This window comes from Apium graveolens, chromosome 11, assembly GCF_009905375.1.
Source record: "Apium graveolens cultivar Ventura chromosome 11, ASM990537v1, whole genome shotgun sequence".
Classification (NCBI taxonomy): domain Eukaryota; kingdom Viridiplantae; phylum Streptophyta; class Magnoliopsida; order Apiales; family Apiaceae; genus Apium; species Apium graveolens.
In genome coordinates, this window is record NC_133657.1 from 115,118,127 (window position 1) to 115,129,111 (window position 10,985).

At 42.5% G+C, this 10,985-nt stretch overlaps 1 non-coding gene across 1 annotated transcript; it reads right to left on the bottom strand.

Moving 5' to 3' along the window:
• Positions 1-3,848: 3,848 nt before the first annotated feature.
• LOC141699573 (small nucleolar RNA R71) lies at positions 3,849-3,955 on the bottom strand. Its single transcript, XR_012566020.1, has one exon. It is a non-coding gene; the product is annotated as a small nucleolar RNA R71 (small nucleolar RNA).
• Positions 3,956-10,985: the final 7,030 nt, after the last annotated feature.

A 10,985-nucleotide genomic window follows, 5' to 3' on the forward strand; every position in this document is an offset into this window, starting at 1 on the left:
TTCTTCTTCCTTTGAATGAGCAAATTGTGGATGTCCAGCTACCACACAAATTTCCTTCCCATTTCTGAATATCTTTGCAATTCTCTTTCTTGAGGCTGAATCAGCTGGATCTTTGTAGAGGAGAATAGATCTTGAAAGAAGCTTCTTTTCATCAGGCTTGGGTGTCTCATACACAGAATCCATAGGGTTCTTCAAAGATAACTTTGGATAGTTTGCCCTTGGTTTAAGAATTATCTCAGCCTTTGTAGTCTTAATGCAGGAAGATTGTCCTTTCTCCATATAGTTCATGCTCATCTCATTCACATTGATTGGCTTGACATGAGAGTGATGGATGGCTGACTGATCTGGTTCCTTGACTAATTGACACTTTTTCTGTATTTCCTCATCAATCTTTTTCCAGTTGATCAGAGTCAACTCTCCTTTATCAACATCTTTCAAATTTGCTGCTGCTGCATTTATAAGATCTATACCATCTACAACTGGTGGCTTGGAGATAGTAATTGAAGGTACAATTACTTTGCTGATTTGAACTAGAAGTTTCTCCCCCTCATTTGGTCCTTTCTCCCCCTTACTTGATTCTCTCTCCCCCTTTTTGTTATCATCAAGTGGAGGAGTTAGGCCTTGTGCTTTAGCCAGTTGCATAAGAAGATTTGTTTGAGTCTGTTGATTTTGAAGAAGTAGAGCCACTGAATTCTCAATAACCTGAACTCTGTTCTCCAGCTTGGCTATCTTCTTGTCAGAATCTGATTCTCTCCTTAATCTTAGTAATAGATCATGCATGGTACCATATGCCATTATTGAATCCAGCTTCTCAGAGTTGTATGTCTTTAAGTCAGCTATATCCTTTTTCAATTCATCCACACTGAGATTCTGTCTTGAGTGTTGGATCTTCATTAAATGTAAAGAGTCTAGGTGAGCTTGAAGAACAGCCTTGGTACCAGCATCTGAAGCTTCCTGAAGGGCCTGCTGAATAGCTATTATTTGTTTTACCAAAGACACCTCAAATTTCCCTGGTGAAAATTCCTCTGCCCATGCCCATTTAGGTAAACTGAAAGCAGAACTTGGGCCTTCCGCTCCCCCTAAGTTCATGCTTCCATCCAAAGAACCAGAGTCATCATCATCAGAATTTACTCCAAATTCTTCAGATGGCTCTCCAGCTTGAGAAGGCATTCTGTTCACAACAGCTTTATCTCTTTGAAGAGATTTTGTGGTGTGCACTAAATTCAAAGTCTGCTCTGCCTCCACATTGCCCTGAGCAGCCAACAGTTGATAGGCTGAAACAGGGTGAGTAAAAGTGTCAGCATCCAAGGAAATGTTATCAATTACAGCTTTGTAATGTTGCTGAAATTGTCTTTCCTTTTCAGCATCATCCACAATCATTGACTCACTAGCAGTGGCTGGTTCCATCCTTATTTCTCCAGTACCTGCCTTTCTCTCATATTCTCTCTTTTGTTGCATCAGGGTCTCACCCTGGCTCCCCACCCTCACACCCTCACCTTCACCTACTAAGGTGGGACTCCTCTCACTCACTTTTGCCAATCCTGAATGAATGGATTGCTGAGATTCACTCTTTTCCTCTCCTTTTGCCTGGGAGCAACCTAGCCTCTCACTCAATGCACTCTCCTCTCTCAGTCCTAAGAGTGATTGTATTACCACCAAATCTTCTGCACTTGAAATTATTAAAGTTTGAAGTTGTGCAGAGACACTCTACGGATAAGTGATTGATAAGTGGCATTTTATACCACTTAGAACGTCTTAAAATGGCTTAAATTGGTGTCTTGAAATCAAGTATTTTGTGTATTTGATGCGTTTTTCTAGTGTTTATGCATTTCAGGGTATTAGTTGCATTTCGGAGGAGGAATCATCAAGAATAAGCCTTGGCATGTGTTCACCATTGCGAGAGGAAAAGAACGGGCAGATTACGGCGAAGAAACGGAGCAACCCTGGAATTTTTCCAGTAGGGTCCTGCGCGCCCGCGCAGCAATGCTGAGCGGCCGCGCAGCAGCCTTGCGCGCCCGCGCAGAAATGCTGAGCGGCCGCGCAGGGTCGGGGAAAAAGCTGAATTATTTTAGACTTCTACTTCTGTTTGGCTTCCAACTTCTATGTAATCTGAGTTTTATGGGACTATTATATAAGTAGATTTGAGACGTTTTCATGGAGAATAAGAAGGAGATTATGTTTTAGATTGTGTTTGGCGCAAGAAGCGAAGGAGATAAGGAAGAAGACCGATTTAGCACACCGCAACGAAGAGGAAGCATATATTCTTGTGATTCTTGTTTCGTTGTAACGTTGAATGCTAGTTTTCTTGCTTTGACTTATTTACTCTTATGACGTACTCTGTTTTAATATAATTAGTTTAGTTATTATTTTCTTGTGTTGATTATCATGATTTCATATGAACCCATGATGGCGATAAGTTCTATTATGGGCTAATCGTGATCATGGGGTTGCAACGGATTTATTATGGAATTCTTTAGTTAATTGTTTAATACTTTAGTGTGTGATGATTGCATGATATCTAGTATTGGTTGTGCGTATTCGTCTTATGTGCGTCGCGAACATATAAGATAGGGTGTTAATCTCTTGTAAAGCGATGGTGGATCTTGAGATTTAGAACTTGCCATGCTAGCATAGGTTCATGTACGTTGTGCATGATTAGTGGGTAACTCTAACAGTTTTATTTGCCCTATGTAATCAAAAGGAATAACTTGTGCTTAAATCGTTGTGTTGTCAATTTCTGTAGACATATAGGAACTCAACATGATTGATGACTATTTAACTTCTATCTTAATTGTGGATGTTTGGTAGAATGGTATTAGTACAATGAAAGTTGGCTTTTATCAGTTTCGTGTTATTCGATTAATATCATCACTGTCACATGCTAAAGGTAATAACAATGGCTATAGAAGGAAGTAATAGTGAAGTTGTGATCTCATGAGTGTTTTATTATTGATAAATTGAAGTGTTAGTTAAGTGGTTAATTAAGTAGTTAATTATAGTTAATATTTAATCAACAATTTTAAGTGTTACCTTAACATTGAGAAGTAATCATACATTGGTGAGTGAGTTTAATTAGACAATAACTTAGTCTGAGTCTCTGAGGGAACGAACTAGAAAGTATTCTATATTACTTGCGAACGCGTATACTTGCGTGAATATTAGTGCATGTTTTCGCCCTAACAAGTTTTTGGCGCCGCTGCCGGGGACTCGGCGTATTTGTTTAGTTTATGTACTTACCATCATTGGTCATTAGGACTCAGTGATTAGGACGTAGTAGTTAATTACTCTTTTCGGTTGTGTTTCAGGTACTTTAGCAAGCGTTTATGCAAACTCGTTCTCGTGCTCGCAAGAGGACCTTAGATATAGCTGAGGAGAAAGACGAAGTTCTTGATACTCCGGAGAAGTTAGATTTTGAGGATTCGGATTCAGGAACTGAGCAGAAAGAACCAGTAAACATGGGAGATCGTATTGTTCAAGCTGATCCAGCTCTTATGGATTTTTCTCGGCCTAAAATTGATGACATTCAGTCAAGCATCCTTCATCCGGCTATTCAAGCTAACACCTTTGAAATCAAGCCGGGCACTATTCAGATGGTGCAGAATTCTGTTTCTTTTGGAGGAGCGGCAACTGAAGACCCCAACATGCACATAAGGAATTTTGTCGAGATCTGCAGCACTTTTAAGTATAATGGCGTGACTGATGAGGCTATCAAGTTGAGGCTTTTCCCATTCTCACTGAGGGATAAAGCTAAAGACTGGTTACATTCTGAACCAGCTGGGTCCATCACTACATGGCAAGATCTTGCGCAAAAGTTTCTGGTGAAGTTTTATCCAATGGCAAAGACTGCTACTATGAGGAGTGCTCTTACTCAGTTTACGCAGCAACCTACAGAATCTATGTGCGAGGCTTGGGAACGCTACAAGGAAATGTTGAGAAAATGTCCACATCATGGAATGCCGGATTGGATGGTAATCACTGGTTTTTATAATGGTTTGGGGGCCCAATCTCGGCCCATGCTCGATGCAGCAGTTGGAGGAGCCTTATGGGCTAAAAGCTATACTGAGGCGTATAATCTTATAGAGACAATGGCTGCAAATGAGCATCAAAACCCAACTCAGAGGATGATGTCAGGCAAGGTCGCAGGTATTCTGGAAGTTGATGCAGCCACCACTATTGCAGCCCAGCTCCAAGCGCTATCAATGAAGGTTGATTCTTTGGCTACGTATGGAGTTAATCAAATAGCTATGGTTTGTGAGCTTTATGCAGGTTCTCATGCTACGGATCAGTGTTCTCTTGTCAACGAATCTGTTCAGTATATGAATAATTATCAGCGACAACAGCAGCCTGTGCCAGCGACCTATCATCCTAACAACAGAAATCATCCAAATTTCAGCTGGGGGAATAATCAGAATGCTATTCAGCCAACATATCAGCAAGGAGTAAGTAAACAGTTTAACCCACCTGGATTCCAGCAACCACAGCAGTATGCTACAAGGCAATCATATCCTCAACAGGGAAGTGCAGCTGCACATACTAGTGCTGATTTTGAGGAACTTAAGCTGTTGTGCAAGAGTCAGGCGGTTTCTATCAAGACCTTGGAAAATCAAATCGGTCAATTAGCCAATGCAGTGCTCAATCGTCAACCTGGCACTCTTCCCAGTGACACGGAAGTACCAGGCAGGAAGGAAGCTAAAGAGCAAGTCAAGGCTATTACCTTAAGGTCTGGAAAAGTAGCTGATGCTGAAAAGGAAAAGAAGTCGAAGCTGAAGTTAGAGATGAAGAATCTAAGCAAAAGGAGAAAGTGGTGGAACCAAGGAAGACTACTGTTGCACACACTCTGCCTGAGGCTAATACAGGGGAGAAACAGCTCTATCCTCCACCACCTTTTCCTAAGAGATTGCAGCAACAAAAGCTGGATAGACAGTTCGGGAAGTTTCTGGAGGTGTTCAAGAAACTTCACATCAATATACCTTTCGCTGAGGCTCTGGAACAAATGCCTAGTTATGCGAAGTTTATGAAGACTATTCTTTCAAGGAAGGTGAAACTGGATGACCTTGAAACCGTTGCTCTCACGGAAGAATGCAGCGCTGTTCTGCAGCAAAAGTTACCACCAAAACTGAAAGATCCAGGAAGCTTCACCATTCCTTGCACCATTGGCAATCTAACTTTTGACAAGTGCCTTTGTGATTTGGTAGCAAGCATTAATCTGATGCCCTTGTCGATCTTTAAAAAACTGGATCTGCCTGATCCAAAACCCACATACATGTCGCTACAATTGGCGGACCGTTCCATTACTTACCCAAGGGGCATAGTTGAGGATGTGCTCGTCAAGGTGGATAAGCTCTTCTTTCCTGTAGATTTTGTTATTCTGGATTTTGAGGAAGATAAGAAGATTCCCATAATCTTGGGGAGGCCTTTCTTGGCTACTGGCCGTACTTTGATAGATGTGCAAAAAGAGGAACTTACTATGTAGGTCCAAGATCAGGATGTGACCTTCAACGTATTCAAGGCAATGAAATTCCCTACAGAAGATGAGGAGTGTTTAAAAGTGGATGTGATTGATTCCGCAGTTACTTCGGAACTCGATCACATGCTAATGTCTGATGCATTGGAAAAGGCCTTAGTGGGGGATTTTGACAGCGATGATGAAGATAGCAACGAGCAATTACAATATCTGAACGCTTCTCCATGGAAGCGAAAGCTCGACATACCATTTGAATCTCTTGGTACTTCTGACCTTAAGAATACTGAAGGGAAGCTCAAACCATCAATAGAGGAAGCACCTACCTTGGAGCTCAAACCATTACCTGAACACTTGAGGTATGCTTTTTTAGGTGATTCATCTACGTTACCTGTTATTATTTCAGCTGACCTTTCAGGTAGTGAGGAAGACAAGCTCTTAAGGATTTTGAGAGAATTCAAATCGGCTATAGGATGGACCATAGCAGACATCAAGGGGATAAGTCCTTCATATTGTATGCATAAAATTCTGTTAGAGGAAGGTAGTAAGCCAACTGTGGAACAGCAGCGAAGACTGAACCCGATCATGAAGGAGGTGGTGAAGAAAGAAATTCTGAAATGGCTAGATGCAGGCATCATTTATCCTATTTCTGACAGCTCGTGGGTGAGCCCCGTGCAATGTGTACCTAAGAAAGGAGGTATCACTGTGGTCGCAAATGAAAAGAATGAGCTCATCCCTACTCGAACAGTTACAGTATGGAGAGTATGCATGGATTATAGAAAATTGAACAAAGCCACAAGGAAGGATCACTTCCCTCTCACATTCATTGATCAAATGCTTGACAGATTGGCGGGACATGAGTATTTTTGTCTTCTGGATGGTTATTCCGGGTATAATCAGATTTGTATTGCACCAGAGGATCAGGAAAAGACTACCTTCACTTGTCCATTTGGCACATTTGCTTTTCGTAGAGTTTCGTTTGGGTTATGTGGCGCCCCGGCCACCTTTCAGAGATGTATGATGGCTATATTCTCTGACATGATTGGAAATAACGTCGAAGTGTTCATGGATGACTTCTCCGTCTTTGGACACTCATATGATGAATGTTTGAATAATCTGCGCGCCGTACTCAAAAGATGCGTGGAAACTAATTTGGTGCTTAATTGGGAGAAATGTCATTTTATGGTGTGTGAAGGCATTATCCTTGGGCATAAGGTCTCTAGCAAAGGTCTGGAGGTGGACAAGGCCAAGGTGGGAGTCATTGAAAATCTTCCCCCACCTAATTCGGTGAAAGGAATCCGTAGTTTTCTCGGTCATGCGGGTTTTTATCGGCGATTCATCAAGGACTTTTCAAAGATATCTAAGCCGTTGTGCAATTTACTTGAGAAAGATGTGCCTTTCAAATTTGATGATGAATGTTTGGTAGCATTCGAGACTCTCAAGGAGAGTTTGATCACGGCACCAGTTATTACAGCACCAGATTGGACAGAACCGTTTGAGATGATGTGTGATGCGAGTGACTATGCGGTAGGTGCAGTTCTGGGACAGCGCAAGAAAAATCTCTTCCATGTGGTCTACTATGCGAGTAAGACTTTAAATGGGGCCCAATTGAACTTCACCACTACTGAGAAGGAGCTTTTGGCTATAGTCTTTGGCTTTGAGAAATTTCGATCTTATCTGCTTGGTACGAAAGTAACAGTATTCACTGATCATGCAGCTATTCACTATCTTGTTTCTAAGAAGGATTCGAAGCCGAGACTCATTCGTTGGGTGCTTTTACTTCAGGAATTTGAGTTAGAGATCAAAGATAGAAAAGGTACCGAGAATCAAGTAGCTGACCATCTCTCTAGGTTGGAGAATCCCGATTCTACTTCACAAGATAGGACGTTAATCAATGAATCTTTTCCGGATGAGCAGTTGTTTGTAATTCAGGAGGAAGAACCATGGTTTGCAGATATTGTAAACTATCTTGTCAGCAATATAATGCCGCTTAACTTGACATCCGCTCAAAAGAAGAAGTTTCTGCATGAGGTGAAGTGGTATATGTGGGATGAACCATATTTATTTAGACAGGGAGCTGACCAGATCATCAGGAGATGTATCCCGTTCTGTGAGACGGAGGGGATATTACGAGACTGCCATTCCACGGTTTATGGTGGACACTATGGAGGTGAGAAGACGGCAGCTCGTATTCTGCAAGCAGGTTTTTTCTGGCCTACTTTGTTCAAGGATGCTCATCAGTTTATTTTAAGGTGTGATCGTTGCCAAAGAGTGGGAAATTTGTCAAGGAAGGATGAGATGCCATTAAATGTGATGCTTGAAGTCGAGATCTTTGATGTATGGGGAATCGATTTCATGGGGCCTTTTATCTCGTCTTGCAATAATCAGTACATCTTGCTGGCAGTCGATTATGTCTCAAAATGGGTCGAAGTTAAAGCTTTACCGACAAATGATGCAAAGGCAGTGCTAAATTTTCTTCATAAGCAAATTTTCACAAGGTTTGTAACGCCTCGGGTAATCATAAGTGATGAAGGATCGCATTTTTGCAACCGTAAGTTCACTTCTATGATGCAGCGTTATAATATGAATCATCGAGTAGCTACTGCCTATCATCCGCAAACAAATGGTCAAGCGGAAGTGTCTAACAGAGAGATAAAGCGCATTCTAGAGAAGGTTGTTTGTCCGTCAAGGAAGGATTGGTCTTTAAAGCTCGATGAAGCTGTTTGGGCTTACAGAACAGCATACAAAACTCCACTTGGGATGTCACCATTTCAGTTGGTGTACGGTAAAGGATGTCATCTACCGGCGGAGCTTGGGCATAAGGCCTACTGGGCATTGAAGAAATTGAACCTGGATTTAGATGCAGCTGGTAAGAAAAGAATGCTTCAGCTTAATGAACTTGATGAATTTCGACTTCAAGCGTACGAGAATAACAAATTGTATAAGGAAAAGGTGAAGAGGTGGCACGATAGGAAGCTACATCCTAAGTTATTTGTGCCAGGGCTACAAGTTCTGTTATTCAACTCTCGGCTCCGACTTTTTCCTGGGAAGTTGAAATCAAGGTGGTCTGGACCTTTTATTGTCAAAACTGTGTTTCCACATGGAGCGGTGGAAATTTTTGAGAATGATTCGGACCAAGCATTCAAGGTTAACGGTCAGCGGTTGAAGCACTACTATGGGGACATGGAAAATCGAGAGGTGGTTAGTGCCATTTTGTTGACTACTTGAGAAAGGTACGGAACGTCAAGCTAATGACGAAAAAAAAGCGCTGCGTGGGAGGCAACCCATGAATTATTGTTACAGGAACCCTTAGAAGTTAATAACCTATCCAAAAACACAAAAAAATCAGAAAAAAGGGGCTGAAAAAAAAATTTTCCAGAGAACCTCTGCGCTCCCGCGCAGCTATGCTGAGCGGCCGCGCAGCTTGCTGCGCGCCCGCGCAGAAATGCTGAGCGGCCGCGCAGGGGTCGAGTTCCAGAAAATTTTTTACAGTTCAGAAAAAAAAAACAAAAACCCATCACAGCCCATAAACCCACGAATTCTTTTCCCATTACCCCATGATTTTATCCCTCAACCCCACTCCTAATCTAATTTAACCTACTCCACACACTATATATACATACACCTATCCTACATATCTCCCACAAACTTCCTACACTTAAACCCTCTCATAAACATCAAAAATCAGTTCTTACACACTTTTATTCACAAATCAATGGCACCCAAGAGAGCACGCACTATTGACAGCAGCAGCACAGTTCCTACTGCTGATTCATCAAGGGGTACTGCTACAAGGCCTCGGTTAACTGACAGAGCTGCGGAGGAGGAGTACACTAGGCTGTTGGGGAAGCCGATTCTGAAGGAGAGGGGGTTTTTACCATCAGGGAGGGATGGTGAGTTGTTGCCCATGATTGCAGAGAAGGGGTGGATAGCTTTTTGTGAGTCACCCGAAGCAGTACCGATGAGCGTTGTTCGCGAGTTCTACGCGAACGCGAAGGCTGAAAAGAATGGGTTTTCTATAGTTCGTGGGCTGACGGTTGATTATCATCCTGCGGCGATTCGCCGTGTGATTGGACAGCGAGAGAGGAAGCCCGAGGAGGAGAACTGGAATGAAAAGACTGCTGAGGATTTTGACTTGGATTTGATTTGTGCGACTCTCTGTCGACCGGGCACAGTTTGGAACCGCAGTCCAGCCAATAATGAGTATCGTCACTTTCCGGCGATCGCCATGAACAGGTATGCCCGTGCATGGAATGCATTTATATGTGCTAATATTTTGCCTTCTTCACATGCACACGAGGTCACAGTTGAGAGAGCACAGTTGTTGTGGGGAATTCTGAATGAGGAATACTATGTGGACCTTGGTGAGTTTATCTACCAAGGAATTCTGAAGTTTTTGAGGGGAGCAAAGCATATGAACATCCCTTATGCATCCACGGTTACGAAGCTATGCCGAGCAGTAGGAGTGAACTGGCCGGCTCATGAGCAGTTGCAGTTGCCAGCAGCTCCGATAGATTCTGGCACTCTGAATGGGATGCAGGAGTGGACCGGTGGTGAGCCTGAGGAGCATGGGCTGGGTTATCATCTTTCAGGAGGGCGTCCAGCACGAGGTGCTACTATGGCTAGGCCAGGGCGTGGTGAGGCTGGTTCTTCGAGAGCTCAGGAGGGTGCTGGGATGGGTGATGCCCAGTATAGGAGGCTTTCACGGCGGATGGATGCCATGTATGAGACGCAGAGCAGGTTTGCTCAGGAGCTCACTCTTGCGTTAGGGACTGCTTTTCGAGGCCTTGGAGCTGATATCCAGTGGCCAGTTTTTGGTGAGGACTCTGCATACCCGCCGCCTGATACTTCACCCACTGAGGGTGATGATGATGATGACTCCGAGTAGGTATACCCTGTGTTCCTTTCTACTACCTTCACTGGGGACAGTGAAGATTTTAAGTTTGGGGGTGGTAGTTAAGGAATATTTTGTGTGTGTCATATAGCTGCATATTCATGATAGTTAGTTCATATAGTTGCATAATTTTTGCCATATAGTTTTTTTTATATAGCTTTATTTGTTTGTCATATCATATAGCTCACGCATATACCATGATCCCTTTTGCAATGATTTATCGACTGAATTGTGATATTGATGCGAGTGTTGTGATAGCATTAAAGTGATATTAAGTTGTGTAGGTTGATATGCATGCTAGAAGCACTTGTATTTTCACTAAGTCTTAGAGAATGCTTAAGGGCTAAATTGTTGTTATGATCTGATTATTTTCGAGGATAATCTATTTATTATGCTTAGAATTTGATAATAGGTTCTTAGTGGTAAAGGCATGAAAAAGAAAAAAAATGGAGTAAAAATGGAATTTGTTGCTAGTTGTGGCTAGGCGTCAAATGGCTAGTAGCCGACTCGCATGATATGCGAGTAGTCTAGGGGTGAGCAAGATGGAGCGAAACGCACTTGCTCAGAAAAGAAAAAAAAATTGCATAATTGATCAAGAGTGGGCTCTTTGGTATTCGAGTTATTAAGTTC